The sequence below is a fragment of the Macaca nemestrina genome, chromosome 5, assembly GCF_043159975.1.
Source record: "Macaca nemestrina isolate mMacNem1 chromosome 5, mMacNem.hap1, whole genome shotgun sequence".
In the NCBI taxonomy this organism is placed as follows: domain Eukaryota; kingdom Metazoa; phylum Chordata; class Mammalia; order Primates; family Cercopithecidae; genus Macaca; species Macaca nemestrina.
In genome coordinates this window covers 27,210,104-27,236,003 of record NC_092129.1, presented here as the reverse complement: position 1 = coordinate 27,236,003, position 25,900 = coordinate 27,210,104, and the positions used below count along the sequence as shown (strand labels likewise).

At 39.3% G+C, this 25,900-nt stretch overlaps 1 protein-coding gene across 7 annotated transcripts in view; it reads right to left on the bottom strand.

The window, feature by feature from the left end:
• Positions 1 to 25,900, bottom strand: part of LOC105465531 (cAMP-dependent protein kinase inhibitor beta) — a 248,641-nt gene that overhangs the window by 119,870 nt on the left and 102,871 nt on the right. For 2 of the 7 annotated variants that reach the window (XM_011713981.3, XM_011713979.3), the window contains exon 1: positions 423 to 567. The exons of 4 other annotated variants lie outside the window; for them this stretch is intronic. The gene's annotated coding sequence lies outside the window, so the exon portion shown is untranslated. Of the gene's footprint in view, positions 1 to 422; positions 750 to 25,900 lie in introns of those variants that run through there. One more of the 7 variants, XM_011713983.3, reaches the window with a different exon arrangement.

The window sequence follows — 25,900 nt, the reverse complement described above, 5'->3', positions numbered from 1 at the left end:
AACCCCGCGGCCGCTCGCAACTACCTGGGGCTTGGGAAGCACCGCCCAGGGAAAAGACTTGGCATTGCTGGGGCGAGAGGCGAAAGGCTCAGCGACTTGTGACAGGAGGTCATCAATGACCTCCTGCAGGGCAGAGTGGGCAAAAGGCAGGTGACAGACCTCCCACGTCAAGCCTGTTGACGTGAGCGTCCTTTCCACTCTCTGAGTACCCTGGCTTGTGAGTTAAACGATGGGGTCGGGTCGCCCAAGCAAAAGAGGCATCTGCTTTGAACTCCCCCCATACTTGTGCCGGCAGGGCAGAAAATGGGAAAGTTGCACTTACCACATCTTCCCTGGGTCAACCTCCCCAGACTCCCCAAGTCCCTCCCCTCCCTCCTCGCACAGCGACACCCACTCACGCGCCAGCTCCACCAGGTACGTACCAGCCGAGAGCGCAGCTGCCCGCCCTGCCGTTGCCCTGGCCCTCGCGTTCGCCCAGCGCTCTGCGGCCCGGAGCTGCGACTCGGAGCTGCGACTCGGGTTCTAGCTCTCTGCAGCCTCTACGGTCCCGGGGATGCAGTCGCGTCTGAGCTACTGGGCTGGGGCGCAGCCAGGCGGTGGCAGCTACTAGGGGGCGGAGGGAGCGGCCGCCGCGTCCCGCCCCCAGGCTACGAGCGCGGCTCCCCAGGCGGTGTCCGGCTCTCCGTGCAAACTCGGCCACCGCGGCACTCCCCGGGGCACGTGCCACGGTGGCTCTTTTCTGCTGGCAGCCTGGGGCGAGCTCTTTTTTCTACTTGCGCGTTAACCACCAACTAATTATCGGTGATCGTCACACAACCCGCGTCCTCATCGCTCGCCACTCCTAGTTCCCTTGGGCGATCGTGAGGTTCTGCTAAGATTTCTGTGACGTGAATGCGGGAATTTCAATTCCCTTCCTGCTTTCTGACGTCGCATCATGTTTTCTGTCCCGCCGGTTGTACGCGCCCCGAGCAGGGTTTGTGCTCCAGGTGCCATCAAGATTGCCCTTTGATCTAATGTTGGCTGTACGGAGAAGGCAGGAAGGTACACAGGCTTCTTATCTACGCCCCGAATCTGGGTCTTCGAGTTTTTTAACAGACTGGGAAGCAATATGCTATGGAAACAACTTTTTGTGCAATAAAAGCAGAAAATAATGTATATCAAGTTTCACTTTCAGGTTCTCACTAAGAAAAATAAAGTCGTTACTACTAAGGTCTCCTTGTGCTTTTTAAAAGCCATATTACATGGACGACAATGCTGCTGATAAAATTAATTCCTCCGCTTCTTGAGAAAGTGGTTTCTCACTGAAGTCTTAAAATCTCCTCTGGTTTCTCGAAACCCTTAATTAGTACTCAAAGTCTTCTCTAATCTCTAGTCTTTACTAATTTGTTCATTCATACTATGCTCTGACTTGCCACCCAAAGCCTATGACATCTGCCAATGACCACTTCCAAATTCCCTTTTTAGGCAAAAGCCTAAATATGGAAACATGAAAATAAAATCACACAAATATTTTTTTCAGTGTGTGCTAATGGTAGTACAATTAAGCTCTTTATTCAATATTCATACCTCCACAATATAGTAATAATTTTCTCTATTTTCAGATAGTAAACTGAGGCTCAGCAAGGTTAGATACTTTGAACAAGTATAAATAGCTGAGAAGATTCCAAATCAATTTTGAACTTAGGTCTTTCTGCCTTCAAGATTGATTGACTTCCTTAAATTATACTCTGTTAATAAAGCTTGTGATTTTTCTAAATTGTGATGTAGGCACATTTTGTTTTTTATTAGGTTAGTGCAAAAGTAATTGCAAAAAAGTACTTGCAAACCTGTAGTTACTTCTGCCCCAGCCTAATAAAAACATAATTACTTGTGTGGTTACACAAGCATTAATCAAAGAGATTGAGAGTTATTTATATCATTAGTGTAACTTTAAAACTTATTATTTGGCATATTTCTAAGGCCTGTTATTATTGTATTATATAATAACATATACTTTCATTATCTAGGGCAAATTATTCTAATGTTTGTTTATTTTAGAGGTACTATGACAGAGAGTGATACTAAAATGTTTGAACTTATGAATTATGGTATCATGATTGGATTTTTATGATCTTGCGAGTGTATTTCCTATACTTGAAAAATTTGCTTTGTAAAATCTGTATTTTGGGATCAATGTGATAAAACCACTAGACCTCACTGCTAAGCTTTTAACCTACGTATGAAATCATCAGAACCACTGGAATGTATGGCCTGGGAAGGCCACATCCTCAACACCTAGAATAATACCTTCACAAAGTAGGTACTTCACAGGCAGTTTTGAAATGAATAAATATTAACCTTGTTTCCACACTTAAGACCAAATAATGACTTATAAGAACACTATTTATAGAATGCTTTTGTCTATTTAGATTTAAAATTTTTGATGGCCTCTCATTTCTACTAGGAAAGTAAGAATATGTGGAAGGTTTGCAGTAGTTGCTTTTGGGAATGCTAGACAGAACCTGACCATAAGTGCAAAGAGGAGTTTTTGAGTCCAAGAATTGGTGGTAGCAGCAATTCCACACAATCATGTGAATTGTGAATTGTGTCAAATACATGAATTTAAATGCAGAACGTTTAATGCAGCTTTGGAATTGTGCCAAGTGAAGTGATGAAAAGACAAGGAGCAAGCTTGGGTACTATTTTTAAAAGAGTGTTTTAAGGTTAACCAGACTAAATAGGAAAATAAGTGAGGACAAAGAAGGGAGAAGAAGGAGGAGTCCAAGTACAAATCCACATCAAATGAGAGAGATAGGAAGATAAGTTGTAGTCAGGAAGTGGGATTGTTTTCTTTGAAGTTTTAGAAGTACAAAGATAGGTAGTTTATGGAGGAGCTAAGGGTGGGGTTGGCTAACATAGAGTGAAGATCAAGACATTAGGGACTAAGATATTGAAGAAACTATATAGACATTGAAGCCACCAATAGTAATACTGGAATAAAAAAGGAGTGAATCTGATAACAAATACTTCCATGAATGCAGTGGACTGATCCAGAACTGAGAGGATGACTATGCAAAGTTGGGGCAGAAGGTGCATATCCAGGGAGAAAAAGCCTAAGTAGATCAAGGACTGGTAAAAGAGACAACTAAGACTTCAGAAGCAATACTGGGGCGCTACAAGGATCCCAACATTGCCCCTGTGACCCTAGAATGTGAAATAATGAACAGTCTACATCAAAGGGACATCTAGGGGAAATTATTCTTAGAAGAAAGCTTATTTCCTACTTAATGCCAGAAAATGGAGAAAGCATCGTGTGAATAGTTTATGAGGGTGGTGGTATTTTTCAATATTAAACGAGGATTCTACAAGGTCAGAGTAGTTAAGAGGTGGGAGGTAGGGCTGGCTTCATGAGTCTACTACCTGTTCAGTTGAGCAGGGATCTACGTGTTGTTTGTTTTTGAGACAGGGTCTGACTCTGTCGCCCAGGCTGGAGTGCAGGGCCCAATCTCTGCTCACTCCAGACTCATCCCCCAGGATCAAGCAATCTTCCCACCTTAGCCTCCAGAGTAGCTGGGACTATGGGCACACATCACCATACCTGGCTAACTTTTGTGTTTTTTTGTAGAGAGGGAGTTTTTCTATGTTGGCCAGGCTGGCCTCGAACTCCTGGGCTCAAGCGATCCACCTGCCTTGGCCTTCCACAGTGTTTGGATTACAGACGTAAGCCACAAGCCTTGCTCAAGATCTACTTTTAAGAAGGCCCCATGCAATGTTTAATACTCTCCTGTCCCTGCCTTGAAATAAATAAATAAATATATATATATATATATTTTTTACCAAGGGGACTTGCATTTTCATCTTTCATTGAACCAGGCAAATTATGTAACCAATGCTGTGTGGAAGAAAGGAGAAATTCTCACATGGGTGAAACAAGAATCAGTATTTACCTTCTGAGGATTAAAGTTTGGGAAAGACTAAACGCTGAAGTTTGTATTTTGAGGGGAGACCAAGAGTTGCAGGGAGAAGGATGTGGCTGCAAGGTTTCAAGTGAGATCTAGTTTTCATGTCTCTTTAGGGCCCGGCTGGCTGACACTTGGGCAGAAGAAGTGGACAGTAGTTACCATCAGCCCAGGCCATGTTTTCATTTGGTAGTGGATTAGTTTTTTTAGGGTTGCCATTAAAAATTACTACAAATTTGCTGACCTATGCCAGAAGGAATTTATTCTCTTACAGTTCTTGAAGCCAGAAGTCTGAAGTCAAAGTGTTGGCAGGGTAACACTTCCTGTGAAGACTCACGGGAGAATCCTCTTTTGTCTCTTCTAGCTTTTTGTTTTTTTAAACAGAGTCTCACTCTGTTGCCCAAGCTGGAGTGCAATGGCGCGATCTCAGCTCACTGCAACCTCTGCCTCCTGGGTTCAAGCGATTCCCCTTCCTCAGCCTCCTGAGTAACAGGGATTACAGGCACGTGCCACCACACTCAGCTAATTTTTGTATTAGAGACGGGATTTCACCATGTTGGCCAGACTGGTCTTGGACTCCTGACCTCAGGTGATCCGCCTGCCTCAGCCTCCCAAAGTGCTGGGATTATGGGTGTGGGCCACCATGCCCAGCCCTCTTCGAGCTTTTAATGGCCACAGGTAATCCTTGATTGTCTTTGGCTTATAGCTACATAACTCCAATCTCTGCATCCATCTTCACATCGTCCCTGTGTTTCTTCTCTACTGTCGGCATTGGTATTCTCCTGCTCTTATAAGGACACTGTCACTGGATTTGGGGTCCACCCAATTCATCCAGGATGATCTGCTCTGGAAATCCTTACCTTAATTGAATCTTTGAAGATCTTTTTTCCAAAGAAAGTCACATTCACAGGTACCAGAGGTTAGGTCATGGACATGTCTTTTTAGAGACCACCATTCAGTCCACTGTAGCCAAGTCCATGGAGGCCAGAGGAATAGCAAGACTCGATGACACTGGCATGATAGCTCTTCATGTCTATTTGGCAAACATAACTACAATAATATGAACCTTATCGATGTTTCTAAAGCTTTCAAACTATGACATTTAACACATATGAAAATCAGAAGATTAGAGATGCCCAGAGTCTTTACACCCCTGAGAGTAGCTATCTGTCTTGGGTACAAAAAGCACTGAGAAGTCATGTACCTGGGACAGTGAGAAGTGTGGTTACAAAGAACTGAGGAAGTTGGATTCTCCACTCCTCCTCTTGGAAAAAAAGAAAAAAAAAGAAATGTTCAAAAGTTTTCAATATACTTTTATGTGAATTGCTTCTGTGCACAAATTCATAAAATCTAAGATTGGGTTAGATCTAAGATTAGTTGCTCATCATAATTAAAACACGAATTCACAACTTCTAACATGGGAAATCCTGATGTCTCTCATGCCTTCTCTTATTAAATTGGAAAATATACATTTTATCAGAACTCCGGTAAGGAGCATCATTATGACATTTATATTATTCATAATAGGTATTATTTATTATGATCCCAAATTACTGAGTAACTAGATAAATATAATGAATGTTAAGTTGTCTTATAAAATGAATTAGGTCTTTTTAATTTAGATAAACTCTAATTTAACCATAACTTCTGCATCACTGTTCAGAGTTGGGGTGGATGGAGTCTTTAAAAGGGAAGCTTTTGAGATGTTCCTGGTGAATTGGATTTAAAAGTTAGTCTCTTTTAAAAGTTTGCGTAGGAACCAAAAATGTAAACTTAATCCTATTTTTTGTTGTTGTTGTTGTTGAGACACAGTCTTGCTCTGTCACCCAGGCTGGAGTGCCCTGGTGTGGTCTCAGCTCACTGAAACCTCTGCTTCCTGGGTTTAAGTAATTCTCCTGCCTCAGCCTCTCAAGTAGCTGGGACTATAGGTGTGCACCACCACACCCGGCTAATTTTCTGTTTTTTGTATTTTCAGTGGAGATGGGGTTTTGCCACATTGGCCAGGCTGGTCTCTAACTCCTGGCCTCAGACGATCCTCCCACCTCAGACAATCCTCCCGCCTCGGCCTCTCAAAGTGCTGGGATTACAAGCATGTGCCACAGTGCCCAGCCAATTTAACCATATTGACACAGAATTTTTTGATAGTTTGTTTTTTGTTTTGTTTTTTTGTTTTTTGTTTTTTGTTTTTTTTGGTAAGGAATTTCCCTTACACTCTACAGGAGTTAGAAAAGCTATAAAAATTAACATTAGCTAATTAATCCAAAGTAAATAACAACAAAAGTTGTATTCCTTAAAGCATCTCAATGGTTGAAATATAATCTCTGGCATCAACATTTCTCAGAACCTCGAGGCTAAGATGCACCTTATGATTCTCATTAGCTGCAAAATTCTGAAGAAAACAAGGCTTGTCTCCTTTCTGCATCTTCCCATTCCCAACCACTTGAGCTTCTTCTATGAGTCCTAAGTGGTTTTAAAGCCACACTGATGCTATCAGTAGCTTCTTGTGCAACGCTATTTGGGTTCAGCTGTGGGAAGGTGAAGCAGAGTAATTTATATCACAGAAAAGAATCTTAGGGAGATAATAATGTCAGATAATAATTTCCAGTGGTTTGAGTTGAAGCACCGCTATGATACCTAGGAGTAAACATCTTCCTTTACAAACCAGACTTCAGAACTAACAATTAATAGATATGCATAAGATAAATCTTTTTCCCAACGTTGTATTGATTTAAAAAAAAAAAAAAAAAAGGAAGGGAAAGCTTGCAAGGAAAAAAAAAGGGAGGACTCCATGCTTTCTTAATTGATTCCAAACTACAGGTGACCCTTAAACAACACTGGGTTAAGGGCATTGAACCCTCGCCTGTTGAAAATCCTCATTTAACTTTTGACCCCCCGAGAATACAACTACTAATAACTACTGTTGTCCAGAAGCCTTATTGATAACATAAAGAGTTGATTAACACATTTTCTTGTGTCTAGCTTACTTTATCATAAGAATACAGTATATAGTACATATGTGTACATATAGTACAAACTTGAGACCCATTGACCTTCTTGGGTTGGAAACATTTCATTCATTTTTTTGTATAATTATTCCTTCTCCCCATCTCCTTTGGGGACTCTAATTCTACATGTGCTTGGGCTGCTTGAAGTTGTCCCACAGATCATTGATGTTTTCTGGGGCCCTTTTTCTCTCTATGTTTTATTTTTCATAGTTCTGTTGCTAGGCCTTATAGCTCACTGATTCTTTTTTTACTCTGTCATATTTAACCTACTGTTAGTTTATACAATGCATTCATTATCTCATATATTCTATTTTTAAACTCTAGAAATTTGAATGATCTGGTTTTTTTCGTATCTTCTATATCTCTAATTAACAAACTCAATCTTTCCTCAATTTTCATGAGCATATGAGATATAGTTACTATAACTTTCATAATGTCCTCATATATTAATTTTATTATCTGTGTCAATTTGGAATTTGTTACCATTGACTGCTTTCGCTCTTCATTATAGGTCATATTTCCTGCTTCCCTGCATGCCTACTCATTTTTTATTAGAATCCAGACATCGTGATTTCATCATTTATGGTGGGTGATAAATATTTTTGTTTTTCTATCAGTATTCCTTAATGTTGGTCTTGGTCATAGTTATGTTACCTGAAATGACTATCTTTCTAAGTCTGTCTATTAAGTTTTGTGAGGCAGTGTTAGAAAGAAGTCATTCATCTAGGGCTTATTTTGCCCCCCTTCTGAGGTAATGACTTTTTGAATACTCTATCTGATGTCTCTTGAATTATGAGGTTTTCCACTTTTGCTGCACTTTGTGCACTTTGCTTGTTGTTCCCTGTACTCCCTCAGGTGGTTTCTTCCCAGTCTGTGATAGTTAATACTGAGTGTCAACTGAATTGGATTGAAGGATACAAAGTATTTATCCTGGGTGTGTCTGCGAGGGTGTTGCCAAAAGAGATTAACAGTTGAGTCAGTGGGCTGGGAAAGGCAGACCCACCCTTAATCTGGTGGGCACAATCTAATCAGCTGCCAGCAAACATAAAGCAGGCAGAAAAATGTGAAAAGGAGAGACAGGCCTAGCCTCCCAGCCTATGTCTTTCTCCCACGCTGGATGCTTCTGGTCCTTGAACACTGGACTCTAAATTCTTCAGTTTTGGGACTCAGACTGGCTCTCCTTGATCCTCAGCTTGCAGACAGCTTATTGTGGGACCTTGTGATCATGTAAGTTAATACTTAATAAACTCCCCTTTATATAGATAGAGATAGATAGATAGATAGATAGGTAGATAGATAGATAGACAGACAGACAGACAGATATAGATATAGATATATCCTACTAGTTATGTCCCTCTAAGAGAACCCTAATACAGATTTTGGTACCAAGAGTGGTTCTAGAGGAACAGAGTATTAATGATGGAGTTCTTTCATTGGTTTTGAGGTTTCTAGAGTTGGTTGCTTAATATGATTAGACCCAAAAATGCTAAGAACTCTACTTCTAATAGTATAGAGAACACTGATAGTGTTTGGCAGAAACTGTTTAGAGAGTTATGCAAAATAAATCCATTTGACACTCCTGATTCACAACTCATGAGAGGCAAGGAGTGAGGTGACTCTATACATAATACCTTTGACCACATGTGGAGAACCAAGGAACATAATTAAGCTGGTTGGTTGCTCCTAAGTTCAGTGAACAAAGTGATGAAAGAAAATGACTAACTAAGGGATTCTGTCTCCCAGCTTCAGAAGCAGACACTGAGACTCAAATCTGCTAAGATTGCCCTGAGTGAGTCTTATCTCCTGTAGAGGAAGAGCTGAAATTGTGGGAAAACAGACACAAGCTCTAATCATGCGAGTGGCTGACCTGCAATGAAAAATGCACGCACAGCTTCACCAGGTGTCAACTGTTAAAGTAAGGGCATTGATTGGAAAAAAATGGGACTATGCAACTTGGAATGGGGATGTGTGGGAGGACCCTGATAAAGCTGGGGACAGGGAATTTGTAAACTCTGATGAACCTTTTTTTCCAGAAGAAACAGTTTCCCCATCCCCAGTAGTGGCAACATCCCCTTCCTGACCCATGCTGCCATCAGCCTTTACACCTTTGTCTGAGGAGACAAACCCTGTGCTGCCTGAGGCAACAGTGATGGCCTCCCCTGAGGCAATTGCCAGGCAAGATAATTTTGATCCTCCTCAGAAGCCATTCCCAACACCTCTGTTTGCTTCCAGACCTATAACAAGACTAAACTACCAGTGGACCCTAGAGGTGAGGTTGAGAGTGTGACCCATGAGGAGGTGCACTACACTTGAAAAGAACTGTTTGAGTTCTTTAATTTATATAAACAGCAATCTGGAGAATAGGCATGGGAATGGATATGAAGGGTATGTGATAATGGTGGAAGGAACGTAGAATTGGATCAGGCTGAATTTATTGATTTGGGCCCACCAAGTAGGGACTCTGCATTGCACTTAAAGCTGCGTTGCAGCTCAGGGAGTTAAAAAGGTAATAATAGTTTATTTGCTTGGTTAGCTGAAATAGGGATTAAATGTTGGCCTATTGTGAGTGAGTCAGAAATGCCTGATCTCCTTTGGTTTAATGTAGAGGGGATCCAAAGGCTCAGGGAGATTGGGATGGTGGAGTGGATTAGTCACTTTAGACCTACTCATCCCAGCTGGGAGGGTCCAGAAGATATACCCTTGACCAATGCCTTGCAAAATACACTTGTGAGGGCAACACCTGCGTTTTTAAAAAGCCCTGTAATTGCTCATCTCTGTATGTCAGATCTAACAGGGGAACCACAGCCACTCAACTACAAAATTTAAATACAATGGGAATAATTGGATCCGAAGGTGGGAGGAGTCAAGTGGCAGCACTCAACCCTGAAAGGTAAGGTGGGTGTAGCTACTGTAATGGACAGCAGAAGCAAAGTGGCAATCAGAACAGTCTGACTCGTGTAGAGTTCTGGCATTAGCTAATTAATCATGGTGTTCCTAGAAGTTAAATTGATAGGAAGCCTACTGCATTCCTACTTAAATTATACAAACAGAAAATTTCTAGATGGAATCGACAAAAAACTAATTTGAATTATAGAACAGAGAATCACAGTCCCTCAATCAATTTCCAGACTTGAGCCAGTTTACAGATCCAGAACCCCTTGAGTGAAAGGGAGGCTGGGTGCCCTTGAGGAAGGACCCCACTACATTACTGACAATTTATGCAGTGAATCTTTCTCCTCTCCTTCCCCAAGGAGACCTCCAGCCTTTTACCAGGGTAACTGTGCATTGGGGAAAGGGAAATGATCAGACATTTTGGGGACTACTGGACACTGGCTCTGAGCTGATGTTGATTCCAGGGGACCCAAAACATCATTATCATCCTCCAGCCAAAGTAGGGGCTTACAGAGGTCAGTTAATTAATGGAGTTTTAGCTCAGGTCCAGCTTACAATGGGTCCCGTACTCATCCTGTGGTCATTTCCCCAGTGCCAGAATGCATAATTGCAGCTGGCAGAACTCCCACATTGGCTCCCCGACTGGTAGGGTGAGGGCTATTATGGTGGGAAGGCCAAATGGAAGCCATTAGAGCTGCCTTTACCTAGAAATATAGTAAACCAAAAACAATATTGCATCCCTGGAGGTATTGCAGAGATTAGTCCCACCATCGAGGACTTGAAAGATGCAGGTGTAGTGATTCCCACCACATCCCCATTCAACTTTTTCTTTTGGCCTGTGCAGAAGACAGACGGATCTTGGAGAATGACAGTGGATTATTGTAAGCTTGACCAAGTGGTGACTCCAATTGCAGCTGCTGTGTCACATATAGTTTCATTGGCTGAGCAAATTAACACATCTCCTGGTACCTTGTATGCAGCCATTGACTTGGCAAATGCCTTTATCTCCATTCCTGTCCATAAGGTCCACCAGCAGCAATTTGCCTTCAGTTGGCAAGGCCAGCAACATATCTTTACTGTCCCAACTTAGGGGTATATCAACTCTCTGGTTTTGTGTCATAATCTTATTTGGAGAGACCTTGATCGCTTTTTGCTTCTGCAAGATATCACACTGGGCCATTATATTGATTATAATATGCTCATTGGATCCAGTGAGCCAGAAGTAGCAAATGCATTGGACTTATTGGTGAGACATTTCCATGCTAGAGGATGGGAAATAAATCTTACTAAAATTCAGGGACATTCTACCTCAGTAAAATTTCTGGGGATCCAGTGGTGTGGGGCCTGTTGAGATATTCCTTCTAAGGTGAAGAATAAGTAGCTGCATTTGACCCCTCCTGCAACCAAGAAAGAGGCACAACACCTAATAGGCCTATCTGGATTTTGGAAGCAACACATTCTTCATTTGGGTGTATTACCCCAGTCCATTTATCAAGTCACCCAAAAGGCTGCCAGTTTTGAGTGGGATTCAGAACAGGAGAAGGCTCTGTAACAGACTCAGGCTGCTGTGCAAACTGCTCTGCCACTTGGGCCGTATGACCCGACAGATCCAATGGTCCTTGAGGTGTCAGTGGGAAATAGGGAGGCTGTGTGGAGCCTTATCAGGCTCCCATAGGTGAATCGCAGTGAAAGCCTCCAGGATTTTGGAGCAAGGCCCTGCCATCTTCTGCAGATAACTAGTCTCCTTTTGAGAGAGAGTTCTTGGCCTGTTACTGGACTTTGGTGGAAACTGAGCATTTGACTATGGGTCATGAAGTCACCATGTGACTTGAACTTCCTATCATGAACTGGGTGCTTTCTGACCTGTCTAGCCATAAAGTGGGTCATGCACAGCAGCATTCCATCATCAAATGGAAGTGATATATACATGATGGGCTTGGGCAGGTCCTGAAGGCACAAGTAAGTTACACGAGGAAGTGGCTCAAATGCCCATGATCTCCACTCCTGCCACCCTGCCTTCTCTCCCCCAGCCTGCACTGATGGCCTCATGGGGAGTTCCCTATGATCAGTTGACAGAGGAAGAGAAGACTAGGGCCTGGTTCACAGGTGGTTCTGCATGGTCCACCACCCATAAGTGGACAGCTGCAGCACTACAGCCCTTTTCTAGGACATCCCTGAAGGACAGCAGTGAAGGGAAATCTTCCCAGTGGGCAGAACGTCAAGCAGTGCACCTGGGTGTGCACTTTGCATGGAAGTGGCCAGATGTGTGTTTATATGCTGATTCATGGGCTGTAGCCAGTGGTTTGGCTTGATGTTCAGGGACTTGAAAGAAGCATGATTGGAAAATTGCTAACAAAGAAATTTGGGGAAGAGGTATGTGGATGGACCTCTCTTAGTGGTTAAAAACTATGAAGATATTTGTATCCCATGTGAGTGCTCACCAATGGGTAACCTCAGCGGAGGAGTTTAGTAATCAAATGGATAGGATGACCTATTCTATGGACACCACTCAGCCTCTTTCACCAGCTATCCCTGTCATCGTCCAATATGCCCATGAACCAAGTGGCCATGGTGGCAGGGATGGAGGTTACACATCGACTCAGCAACATGGACTTCCACTCACCAAGGCTGACCTGATTATGGCCACTGCCGAGTGCCCAATTTGCCAGCAGCAGACACCAATACTGAACCCTCACTATAGCACCATTCCTCAGGGTAATCAGCCAGCTACCTGGTGGCAGGTTGGTTATATTGCACCTCTTCCGTCATGGAAAGGGCAGAAGTTTGTCCTCAGTGGAATAGACACTTACTCCGGATATAAGTTTACCTCTTCTGCACACAATGCTTCTGCCACGACTACTATCCATGGACTTCCAGAATGCCTTATCCACTGTCATGATATTCCACACAGCATTGCCTCTGACCAAGGCACTCACTTTATGGCTAAAGAAGTGCAGCAGTGGGCTCATGCTCATGGAATTCATTGGTTTTACCATGTTTGCCATCATCCTGAAGCAGCTGCATTGATAGAACGGTGGAATGGTCTTTTGAAGACACAATTACAATGCCAACTAGGTGACAATACTTCGCTGGGGAAAAGTTCTCCAGAAGGCCATGTATGCTCTGAATCAGTGTCCAATATATGGTATTGTTTCCTCCCATAGCCAGAGTTCACAAGTTCAGGAATCAAGGGGTGGAAGTGGAAGTGGCACCACTCACCATCACCCCGAGTGATCCACTAGCAAAATTTTTGCTTCCTGTTCCCACAACACTACATTCTGCTGGCCTAGAGGCCTTAGTTCCAGAGGGAGGAATGCTGCCACCAGGAGACGCAACAACGATCCCATTAAACTGGAAGTTAAGATTGCCACCTGGACACTTTGGGTTTCTCCTACCCTTAAGTCAACAGGCTAGGAAGGGAGTTTCAGTGTTGGCTGTGGTGATTGACTCAGGCTATAAATGAAATCAGTCATCTACTCCATAACCAAGGTAAAAAAATGTATGCATGGAATATAGGAGATCCATTAGGGAGACTCAGTATTACCATGCCTCATTATTAAGGTCAATGGGAAACTACAACAGCCCAATCCAGGCGGACTATAAATGGTCCAGACCCTTCAGGAATGAAGGTTTGGGTCTCTCCATCAGGAAAAAAACCACGACCTGCTGAGATATTTGCTGAAGGTAAAGGGAACACAGAATGGATAGTAGAAGAAGGTAGTCATCAATACCAGCTACGACCACGTGACCAGCTGCAGAAATGAGGACTGTAATTGTCATGAGTGTTTCCTTCTTCTTTTGTTAAAAACATGTTTGTGCAAGTATATACTTGTAGTAAGAAAACGTCTTGGCTGGGCGCAGTGACTCACGCCTGTAATCCCAGCACTTTGGGAGGCCAAGGCGGGCAGATCACAAGGTCAAGAGATCGAGACCATCCTGGCCAACATGGTGAAACCCCATCTCTACTAAAAATACAAAAATTAGCTGGGCCTGGTGGCACATGCCTGTAATCCCAGCTACTCGGGAGGCTGAGGCATAAGAATCACTTGAACCCAGGAAGTGGAGGTTGCAGTGAGCAGAGATCACATCACTGCACTCCAGCCTGGCGACAGAGCAAGACTCCAACAAAACAAACAAACAAACAAAAGTCTTCATTTTATTTCCTTTCTCTTTTATCATGTAACATAAGATTTATTGACTTCACATCAGCATTTAAGTATTGTTAACTTTATGTAATAGCATTTGGGTTGGGGATTCGTGCATTTCTGGTTATACAAAGGATAGTTGTATTATATTAGTCATAATTATGACCTCATTGTTGTCTTTATTTGAAGATTATGTACAATCTCAGGAGATTTGTATGGGTTCAAGTTGGCAATGGGTGGACTTGTGATGGTTAATACTGAGTGTCAACTTGATTGGATTGAAGGATACAAAGTATTGAACCTGGGTGTGTCTGTGAGGGTGCTGCCAAAAGAGATTAACATTTGAGTCAGTGGCTTGGGGAGGAAGATCCATTCGGAGGACACAGTTCTGAGATAACCAGCCTATTCGCAACTCCGTTCCTGACAACTTTTGTGTCCTTAACATTTTATGTCTAAATTTTCAGATAAAACTGTAATTAATATTATCATTACTCTATAAAATTAAGTAGGGCTTTTACATTAGATTTGAATGAAATCAGTCTTAACTAGGATTGTATTGAAATCTCATCTATATTGCCTTTGAAAAGCTTTAACAATCATGAATATTATGTTTACAAATTATTCATTATCAACAAGGGATCAGCTTTTGAGTCATGCTCTAGAATTTATGTGATAAAGTCGTTTTCAAAAGCAATGCTGAGGCTACATCTCAAGGAGAGGGAAAAATAAAAAAAAATTATCAGTTCTGAGTGATAATCTTCTCAGCTTTTACATTAGCTTAATGACTTAATGGTTCCTTATTAATGAATGTCTCCATTTCCTCACTAAATATTTCTACAATATTTATCTAAAAACAGTCTATATAAATTTGTTTCAAGAAAAATAAAAAGCATACAAACTTGCTGCAGCCAACTTTTTCTACCCCTGCCCTTGGATTGTATTGGGTCATCTGGAGCATCCAAAATAAAGAAAGTTAAAAAGCACAGGTACATAAATAAATTCTCTATTTTTTCCAAAACCTATGTCCACAAATCTGTAGACACAGTTGGCCTGATGTATCAGATTTAGTTTCATTCCAGTAAACAAATTGTTTCAGTAAAGGGACAATTTATGGCTTGTTGCAGGAAGTCAGGGACCCCGAACGGAGGGACTGGCTGAAGCCGTGGCAGAAGAACATAAATTGTGAAGATTTCATGGACATTTATTAGTTCCCCAAATTAATACTTTTATAATGTCTTATGCTTGTCTTTACTGCAATCTCCAACATAAATTGTGAAAATTTCATGGACACTTATCACTTCCCCAGTCAATACCCTTGTGATTTCCCATGCCTGTCTTTACTTTAATCTCTTAATCCCATCATCTTCATAAGCTGAGGAGGATGTATGTCACCTCAGGACCCTGTGATGATTGTGTTAACTGCACAAATTGTTTGCAGAGCATGTGTGTTTGAACAATATGAAATCTGGGCACCCTGAAAAAAGAACAGGTTAACAGCGATGTTCAGGGAACAAGGGAGATAACCTTAAACTCTGACTGCCAGTGAGCCAGGCAGAACAGAGCCATATTTCTCTTCTTTCAAAAGCAAAAAGGAGAAATATCGCTGAATTCTTTTTCTCAGCAAGGAACATCCCTGAGAAAGAGAATGGCCCCTGAGGGTAGGCCTCTGAAATGGCTGCTTTGGGGGCAGCTGTATTTTACAGTCGAAGTCGAAGCGATGAAATAAGCCCTGGTCTCCTGTAGTGCTCCCAGGCTTATAAGGACAAGGATATTCCCGCCTAATAAATTTTGGTCAGACAGGTTGTCTGCTCTCAAACCCTATCCCCTGATAAGACGTTATCAATGACAATGCATGCCCGAAACTTCATTAGCAATTTTAATTTTGCCCTGTCCTATGGTCTTGTGATCTCGCCCTGCCTCCATTTGCTTTGTGATACTTTATTACCTTGTAAAGCATATGAACTCTATGACCCACACCCTATTTGTATACTCCCTCCCCTTTTGAAAATCACTAATAAAAACTTGCTGGTTTTACGGCTCAGGGAGCATCATAGAACCTGCTGACATGTGATGTCTCCCCCGGACACCCAGCTTTAAAATTTCTCTCTCTTATACTCTTTCCCTTTATTTCTCAGACCAGCCGATGCTTAGGGAAATAGAAAAGAACCCACGTTGAATATCAGAGGTAGGGTTTTCCCTGATAATGGCTGAAAATAGTAGCTTGACACCACACATCTTAACCATCAATACTTTAGTCTGTGAATGTTTAGGAAAGCCAGTGACCTCTAACATTTGTAAATTTAATATCAAAAATGTTAACGTTACTTGACCCCAAATATTAGAGTTATGTACATTATTGTTACATGAGACCCTGAACCAGTAGAATTGGTACTACTGGGAGCTTGTTAGAAATGTAAGATCTCAGACCCCATCTCAGAACTACGAAGTCACAATCTGCATTTCACAAGATCACTATTTGATTTGTAAACCCATTAAAGTTTGAAAAGCACTGCTGTACTTGCATCCTTAACTCAGTGGCTAATCTCTTGAGGTTTTACTCTAGATAAACCGTGCTTCTTTTACTCTAAAAAAGGCAATGGCTTTAATCTTTGCACAATAATCTTAGTGTTTAAGTTTATCTAATTTCTGTGATGACAAATGTAATTTATAGACAAAGTTTCAGGTGGGTGAGAGAAGTGATGTGGGACACCATTCAAGAAAGCAGGGATTTTTCTTTCCTGAAAACGTGTTCCTGATCTCTTGACTGTGAATGATCAGACACTGTATATGGCTAGATGATATTTAAAATGCAACTTCTTCATGATTCTTTTAAAGACTAAAATTTTTCAGAATTTACTCAAACCCTAACTTAAGATAAAACAATTTTCATTTTTCTGTTGGAAAGGTTGCATACAGTTGTTCAAAACCACAGTCATAATAATAGAAATTTAGATCCAGAAAGTATGTTAGTCAGTCCATCTATCTCCTGTTGCATTTTACAGGAAGCAATTTGCAAAATATTTAGAATTTAGAATTTATTATTTATCCTCTATGTAAATGATGCCCTGCCAGCTTCCAAAACAAATTTATTATTCTAAAAGATTACGTATCTAAAATACAATTCTTTAATTAGATTTATTTTTTAATGTATAAGGGGAATCAAATAGATGTGCCAACCACTTCAGCTGTGTTTACTGAAACTGACCACTAAGTTAGAATCTTCACTTCATTAAGTTCAGGAAAAGGAAAGTTCAGCTTTAAAAAAAAAAAGTGGGGGGGGGGGGGAAGAGACTACACAGCAAGTTAGCATTTTCAATACCATGTGTTGAATCCCAGTTAAGGACATTAATAACCAAATAGTTCCTTTTGTTTTTTAAACTTTATATATGAACGATAAACAAACAAACAAAAAAACTAGCCAGGCATGGTGACACACACTTGTAATTCCTATAATTCTAGCTATGAGGGTGGCTGAAGTGGGAGGATTGCTTAAGCCCAGCAAGTCCAGGCTGCAGTGAGCCATGATCATACCACTGCACTCCATCTTGGGCAACAGAGTGAGATTGTGTCTAAAAAAAAAATGAAAATAATAAATACATAAATACATACATACATAAATGCAAACCACATAGAGCTGATCAATTTGAACCAGATTTTTATCTGAAGGGTTACATTTGTACAGTAAATGAAAGATGCTTATATTTGGCTCAGTATCATACTAATGTATTGAATTAGAATACTACTACTCTACTGAATGAAGTCTAATATACCACAATAATCTCATTGGCTAAATGAATGTAAATGATAAGAGCAAAGATGTAATTTAACTCATTTAAAAAGGACAAAACAAAATAATGGGTTATTGACTTGGATTTCAACTAACACCTTGACAATTGACTTAGACGTTCAAATCTATGGGGTGTTATGTAAAGAATGGTGAATAGATATTATCCATTTTAGTAAAGGAAGAAGAGAAAATCAGTATGTCAATGCAAAAAATACTGAAAATCAATAACTTCCAGGAGCCCTTCAGGTATTCATAGGAAAGGCATATAGTTAGAAAACGTTTGTCTAATCTGGGAAAACGTGTGTGTATGTGGTGTGTGTGTGTGTTTTGAGAGACAGGAATTAGATGAAGGAGAGACCTTCATTGCTATAGAATTTTTTAATAAGGAAAAGCTGGAGCCTGCGGAATTTCCTAACTTAGAGATAACGTTCATAGGTGGATAAACTACAATCTGTCCAGATGTCTGAAATCAGGGTTTTTTTTTTTTTTTTTTCTTTTTTCTTTTTTTTTTTTTTGGCAAAACTCGTGAAAGATACTCCATGATAGGCAAGGGGCAGTTCTAAAAGAACCACACAACTGTGGAATGATTTAGCATTGGCAGACGTGCTCTACACTTTTATGTTAAACCCTTTTCTCCCAAATCTTTGCCAACAGAAGTCATTACCCTTTGTGGGCAGAGGGCAGCCCTGTGGACCGCATGCTAAGCTTGCATCACCTCCCCACCATCACCTTTATCTCCAACCTCTCCCTGGCTTTGCTCCGACTCCCCCTTTTTTCTTGGGCATGCTACACCAAGAGAAATATCTGATCGTTCTGCCCTTACCTAAACTTGAAAAATCCACTATGGAGATAAAATTCTCGTATCTTTGGTGTGTGTATTCACCAAGTTAACTAAAGAGCTAAATAATGTACACTTTGTTTTGCAAAACACTAATAAAAGGCTATCATTTCGCAGTCTGCCTACATTTATACACTTCCACTGGAGGGAGAAAAAAGTAACTTCTGTAGCTTACTGAGCACTTGCAGAGCTAAGCACTTTCCTTTCAATACCTCATTTATTACCTCCTTAAAGCAATCTGTGAGGTATGCAGTATAATTGCCTTTAATAAAAGAGTAAACTGAGGTACAGATAGAGTAACTTACCCAAGATCTTAAAATCTGTAAATGGCGGAACCAGGTTTCAAAACTTAGATACATCTGAACCCTAAGCCTGTGGTCTTAACCTCTACACTATATAGCTTCCTATAAATAAACCTCACAAAGTTTCACTGTGAATGATTTTTATGTAAAATAGCTATTCATGAAGCTCTTCTTCCTATAAATAAGGCATCATTTCAAAATGACATGTTTGCCTGCAGCAGACTCAGAGCTTAGAAAGATAATATTTTAATCAGATACCACTCATCCTTACCAATAATTTGGCATTTCTGAATACTTTACCGTTTTCCCAAAAGTGTATGTTTAAAATCCCCCTTTTGTTGCGTCCTGATTTTTACTAATTTTTTTCTGATTTCTATTAATGTCAAAACATGCATTACGATTATGTACAGAAGCATCAAAAGATAATATACTTCAGAATAACCAAAGACTGAAAATTCTGAACTTTATCAGAGACTATGCATAGCAAATATTTGATGATCACTTCTTTGGACTTGAAGAAAATTGGTATCCTGTTATTGACTAAATTGGCTCTGTTAATAAAAACATGACTACCTTTACTGTCTTCTTTCATTGCTGACCCCTTATTCTTTGCTATTTTCTTTGTCTTGTAATAATGCAATGTCAATAACTTATTTATCTGCTTTGTGAAACACGAGCTGACCTAGAATGACCACCTCCTCTCCCACATCTGCATATTCTCTCTCAGCCCCTAGTCTAAGATCATGTCAAAACAGTGACATATTAAGTTTTTATTGGATAATGTGCTTTAACCAACTTGTTTTTACATTACACTGATACATTTATGAGTATTTTTTAAAAATTTTTTTACAAGTTTAAGACATGGAGATGAAATCAAATCACCTTTGACAGCCACCTTCAACTTTTAGTCCCACCATCCCCATAGTTGACTATTTCTATCACAGTTTAACATATTTAATTTCCACCCTTTGCTAATGCTTTTGCACACACATCACACGGATCTAGATATATTATATAATACTGCTTTTTACATGGCTATGTGTTTTACACATTGTAATACAACATTCTAGAATTCAGCCGTTTTTGCCAAACATAGGTATCATTCTTTAAAATTGTTGCATAGTATTTCATAGCATAAAAATATTAAGATTTATTTAACCATTCCCCTATACAGAAACATTTAAGTTATCTCCAGGACTTTATTATTACAAACATAGCTGCAACATCCTTTTTTATGAATCCTTATAAACATGCGTTACTCTAGGGTAGATATTGAGAAGTAAAATTTCTAGGTCATGGCATACATCTTAGTTGAAGAGATATTCCTGTGCTGGGAAGTTATTAGGTCATAAAGGCTCAGCACTAAAGTTACAACCTCTTGACTAATCCTGTAGTCAAGAGTTATAGGAAATCCATCAGTTTCGCAGCAGTTGTATTTTTCTGATGGAAAATACACTGCAGAGGGAATCAAAAGAAACTGAGACTAACCCTTTCTGCTGCTAATTAGAAGTTGTGCAGTTTCTCCAAGTTTCTGTTTCTTTGTCTGCAATAATTAGGAGATAGGGCTAGATTATTTCTCAGAAATTTATATATCTACATGACATATTTCTGTTCTTAAGGTATTCATTCACTGAACAAGAATATACAAGGCATATGTTAGAGTCTACAATGTTTCTGTAAGGAATTAACAAGAAATAATACCTGAAAACAAAGCAAGATATAAACAGATATTTATACAAATATACATAGGCTGCAAAATGTGTGATTTTTAAAAAACTACTAGAAATAAACACATTGCTTATTAATCTGTTTTATTTGAATAAACAAGCTGTTTGGTACACCTTCTCTGCAAACATTATATACTGGAGTGAAGTTGTTGCTTCCTCCTACCACCCCACCCAGGTGGAGGCAGAGGGAAATTTGTTATAACGGGTGTTTCATATATTTTCTGTGGCCCTAAAGCCGTAATTTCCTGGAAATGCTGTGTCCAGTACTGAGAGAGTTCTCGGAGTTGTTTCTCATGTTCTCCAGATTCCTAGCTTCCCAAATTCTGTTTAAGACTCATCTGCTCCATTGTCTGCCTAAATATAAGCCCTTTCCACTGCTGTATCATCAATTATAAGGAGTACACAAACATGCTGAATAAAGAAGGGGTCAGTAGAGGGGAAGTACAGGTAAAGGACTTTCTCAACAAGAGACTTTGGTGAATTTAATACTCAGTAAAGAGGGAAGAGAAAAATATAACCATTTTTTATCTAGGTTTTTCAAGATTTCTCCTCTTTAGCACTTAGCCCATACATTCTCTTCATTTATTTAAGCTCTCTTTGAAGTTGTAGCAGCATCAAAGGCAAAAGGACTAGATGAGGACAAAAACATGTATCAAAATACAATGTAATTTGTAACGTGGAATTATCAGTCAGCTGAAAGGACAGATGGAAATAAATTATAGAAAAGACAGTTTTATTAAAATGAGAAAAATCACATGATGGTATCAAGACTGCATTTAACAATCACAACACAAATAATGAAAAACCTAACCAGGACAGAACCATAAATAAGTTTGATAATGCCATCCTTGGTTCAATAGATCACAGTTTACTTTCAATTTAGACAATGTCTACCCACACAAAGTGGAAACTTGAAGCATTCTCTGAGTAGGTGATTTTTAAATCAAGATTTCACAAAACATGTCAATTGTATCGACTTGTTTAATTCAGTTCTGGGAATGTGCATTATGCACCAGGCATTCTATTAGCTGCTAGGCACATAAACATGACAAAAAGTGATCACTACCAAAAAGATGTTACCTTCCATTGGAAGTATGTAAGTTCTTTTTTTTTTTTTTTTTTTTTTTTTTTGAGACGGAGTCTCACTCTGTCACCCAGGCTGGAGTGCAGTGGCCGGATCTCAGCTTACTGCAAGCTCCGCCTCCCGGGTTCATGCCATTCTCCGGCCTCAGCCTCCCAAGTAGCTGGGACTACAGGCGCCCGCCACCTCGCCCGGCTAGTTTTTTTTGTATTTAATAGAGACGGGGTTTCACCGTGTTTGCCAGGATGGTCTCGATCTCCTGACCTCGTGATCCGCCCGTCTCGGCCTCCCAAAGTGCTGGGATTACAGGCTTGAGCCACCGCGCCCGGCTGGAAGTATGTAAGTTCTCAAATCTCAAAATCAAATTAATTTTAGAATGTGCCATCTTTAAATGAAAGAAAAACCTAAGAGATAAAGAAGAACAAAAACAAATTATACATACGTTTAACAAGGACTCAGCATAATTAACATAACATGTAAGTAATAACACTCCAAAAACATTAGGGATAACTGTTCTGGATAATTCAAGAAAATATATTTTTTCACATTTTAAAAAATTTTGTAACAAAATGCTTGGAGGAAGCAGGATAGTGGCATGGAAAGAACATTGGACTAGAAGTAAAGAAATTAGGTTTTAATTATTCTTTTTTCTCTAATTTGCAGTGTTCACTTACATAATTAATTTCACTTCTATAGACTTAATGTTTCTTTAGCTTTAGACTGTTGAATTTAATACTTATTAAAGACCAAAAAGAAAACTATAACAATTTTTACCCTGTTTTTAAAATTCCTCTCCTTTAGCACTAAGCCTGTGACCTTGTGAGACCTCTATTCCAGTGAGAGAGAAAAGAAATTAAAATTATCTCTGGTCCCTTTTAGCTTTAGCCCAACAATAAGTCAACTGTTAGAAAAGTAGTAGGTGAAAGGTGTAATAACAGGCCATCTGAAGTTGAAAGATGTTCAACTATTCAGTAGACCATCTGCTATTTGTATACCTTACCTCATTGTACAGGAGACTCTTGCATTGATCATAAAGATACAGGGCAGACAAATCTTAAAATTGGGGGCTTAGCCCAGGAGGGTTCTTGGCTTTGCTAAGGAAAACATTCAAGGGTGAGCTGGTGGTGTTAGACAGCAATTTTTATTGAAGCGGCAGTATACAGCAGCAGCAGAGGTGTTGTTTCTTGGAGAGTAGGGCTATCCTATATGCAGTGTGCCCAGAATAGCAACTCAGAGGCAGTCCTGCAGTCATATTTACACCCACTTTTAATTATATGCAAATTAAGGGACAAATTATGCAGAAATTTCTAGAAAAAGAGTGGTAACTTTCAGGCTGTTATGTTATTGACATGGAAAGGGACAGTAACTTACAGAAGTTGCCATGGCAATGGTAAACTGACATGGCACACTGGTTGGCTTGTCTTATGGAGAGATGTTTCTGCTCCATCCCAGTTTTAGCTAGTCCCCTTCGTGTCCCAGTGTCTGAGACCCTCCACAGTTGCATCCCACCTCCTATCTCAATAACACTTTGTGAATACAGTATTTAATAAACTTAATATTTTGAGATAACAGTAAGTTAATCAGACAATTCATACTTAGTTTCAATCTTCCATTTCAAGATTCTTTCTTAATAAATTGAAGCCACTTTTCTAAGCATAAAAATGGTAAATATAATTTAATTTTTCTTTGGTTCTGTTCATTAAAACTGTATTTAAGTCTACATGACATAAAAGTTGATAATCTCTGAGATCTATTTCTTTACTTAATTTTTGCATATTTCTTATAAATTTGGAATGCAGTGGAAAAGAATCCCACTAGATAGTAAGTATATTACAGGATTCTAACTTGCTGCTATAATATTTATTTAATGAATTCATTCACACAAATCAAAACGCCTCATTGAAATTCTATTTATGGCTTACTTAATTTGTGATTATCATTTCCAACTGATATTTCACATTTTTATTGACATATTTAATCTCTGGTTTGTAGATGTAAATTTGAACTTATTCATTTGATGTTACCATGAGATAAGAACAAAATAATCCTCATTTGGTGAAATATGTAGCAATAAGGTAGAGATACTATCCTGAGATCTTGCACATGCTTAATAATTTAACCATGTTTACATTCTCCTTTTTTCTCATATATTTTCTTTCTGATTAGACTGTACATATTTTAATTAGTTTTTTCACACTGTCAACCTTTCAATAGCCATTTACCTCACTCACAATCATTAATGATGTGTAATCTCTCACAGGTAAAATTAAATCAATTCAGCTACCAGAAAAATACCAGAGAAATAAATAGATAAGACCTTCCCTCATTCTTTTATGACCTCCCAAGTTAGACTCTCCCACACTGCAAAGACACTAACTATTGAATCTTCAGTTCTTCATCCAAGTGAAACTATGAAAAGAGGCCATAGCCCAGCATAAAAAAGGAAGTCTGACAAGCCTAACAGTTGGCCTCTTTGCTCTATTCTCACTAGTCTCAGAGGTCTCTAAGGAACTGCTTACCTGTCAAGTCAAGAAGCAATCACTTTAAGTCAATGAAAATGAATAAACTAATCTAGAACGGGTAATCATTGTTATTGATATTAATACCATAATTATGATTAATGGTGTTTATTAGAAGTGATATTTGTGCCAAGAAGATAACTGAAAAGACAGACTAGAATTAACATTACAAAATGTATATGTGCATGTTCAGCGTGAGGGAATTTTCTTAAAGTAAGCAAGGGGAAGGGATGTAATAGCATTCTAAAGTAATAGCAGCAAAAATTTCATGGAACAGCCTGGAAAGCAAAGAAGAATCCTAAAGAGGTATTTCAGAGAGTCATTTGTGAATAATTGTATTTTGCAAGATGAATTTTAGGTCTCACCTTTAGTATGTATCTTATTGGCATATTACCCATGTCATTATTAGAATAAAAATTCTCGATTCTGGGAACAATTGAAATTGCTATTAAGAATGTGTAAGTCCTTCCATAGAAATGCTTGGGCATGCCTGTCTGACTGTTTGCTGCCTGCATAATGTAGAAAATATTATTAAGATTTCTGTTTAAGGCCAGAAATAAAGTTTTTGAAACATATTTTGCAAATAAAATTTTTAAATGCTGTATTGTTTCTTTCAAAATAATCTTCACTAAAGCTTAGTTTGTTTGACCTCAACAGTGTATTACACAATGAAATCAAAACATCAACCCATGTAATCAACCTATTTAAGATAAATAGAAAAAAGGAAAAGAAAGAAAACATTTGAGATATGTTTTTTCTATCTTGATTGTTAAGACTATTCTATATCTTATATTAGTATTTCTTCGTATGACTAAGTGTTAATATTCAGAAGATGATTATGAAAACAGGAAAGTAAGATACAACTTGCATAGCCAAAGAAAACAAAATGCAAGAATAATGTGACCATATTCTAGTCTTTCATTCAGTAACTATTTCCTTAGTAATTACTATGTGTTAGGTACTGTTTTAGGTCTTGGGATACTTAAGAGAACAAAAAATCCAAAAATCCCTGACCTCGTGGAGCCTCTATTACAGTCTGTACTTAAACATGTTCATATGTAATATTAACGTGGCCATGAGTTCCTTTGTCGCAAGCAGTACAAAGGAAATGCACTTTCTATCAACACCTTCCACAGCTGCAAAGAAGGTAGCTTCTGTCATAAGAACATAGGATATAAAAGATAACTGGTTACATATCTATATGTCTAGCCCCTCCAGCAGAAAATACCATTCCTAACTCAACCTCTTTGAAGGACATATTTATAATACAAACATTAGCACAAATGGCTTTTGAGAAAAATAAAATTCAGACTTTGAATTCAGAAATGTTGAATGTAACATTCTGGAATATAAACATTTTTGGCCTTTGGAGTCATTCCTAATCATTCTCATCTGGATGAAAGCCATGAGCCAACAACTGGATGGGTTGTTAAACAGTAACCACATCGCCTTATCGCTCTCTCACATTCTTTCACTTGCTTTTTTGGTAGCAAATAGGAGAAAATAAGGGAAGTCCACAGTGGTGTGACTAAGTTCTGCTTGGTGAAGAATAGTTACTAAATTCCGAGACATTCCAGCCCTGCTTAAGAATGACCTGGATGATTTTAGGACTTTAACTTTTTTCTATTAGGATGTAACTGTTATCATGTTAGTTCCATAAGGATGA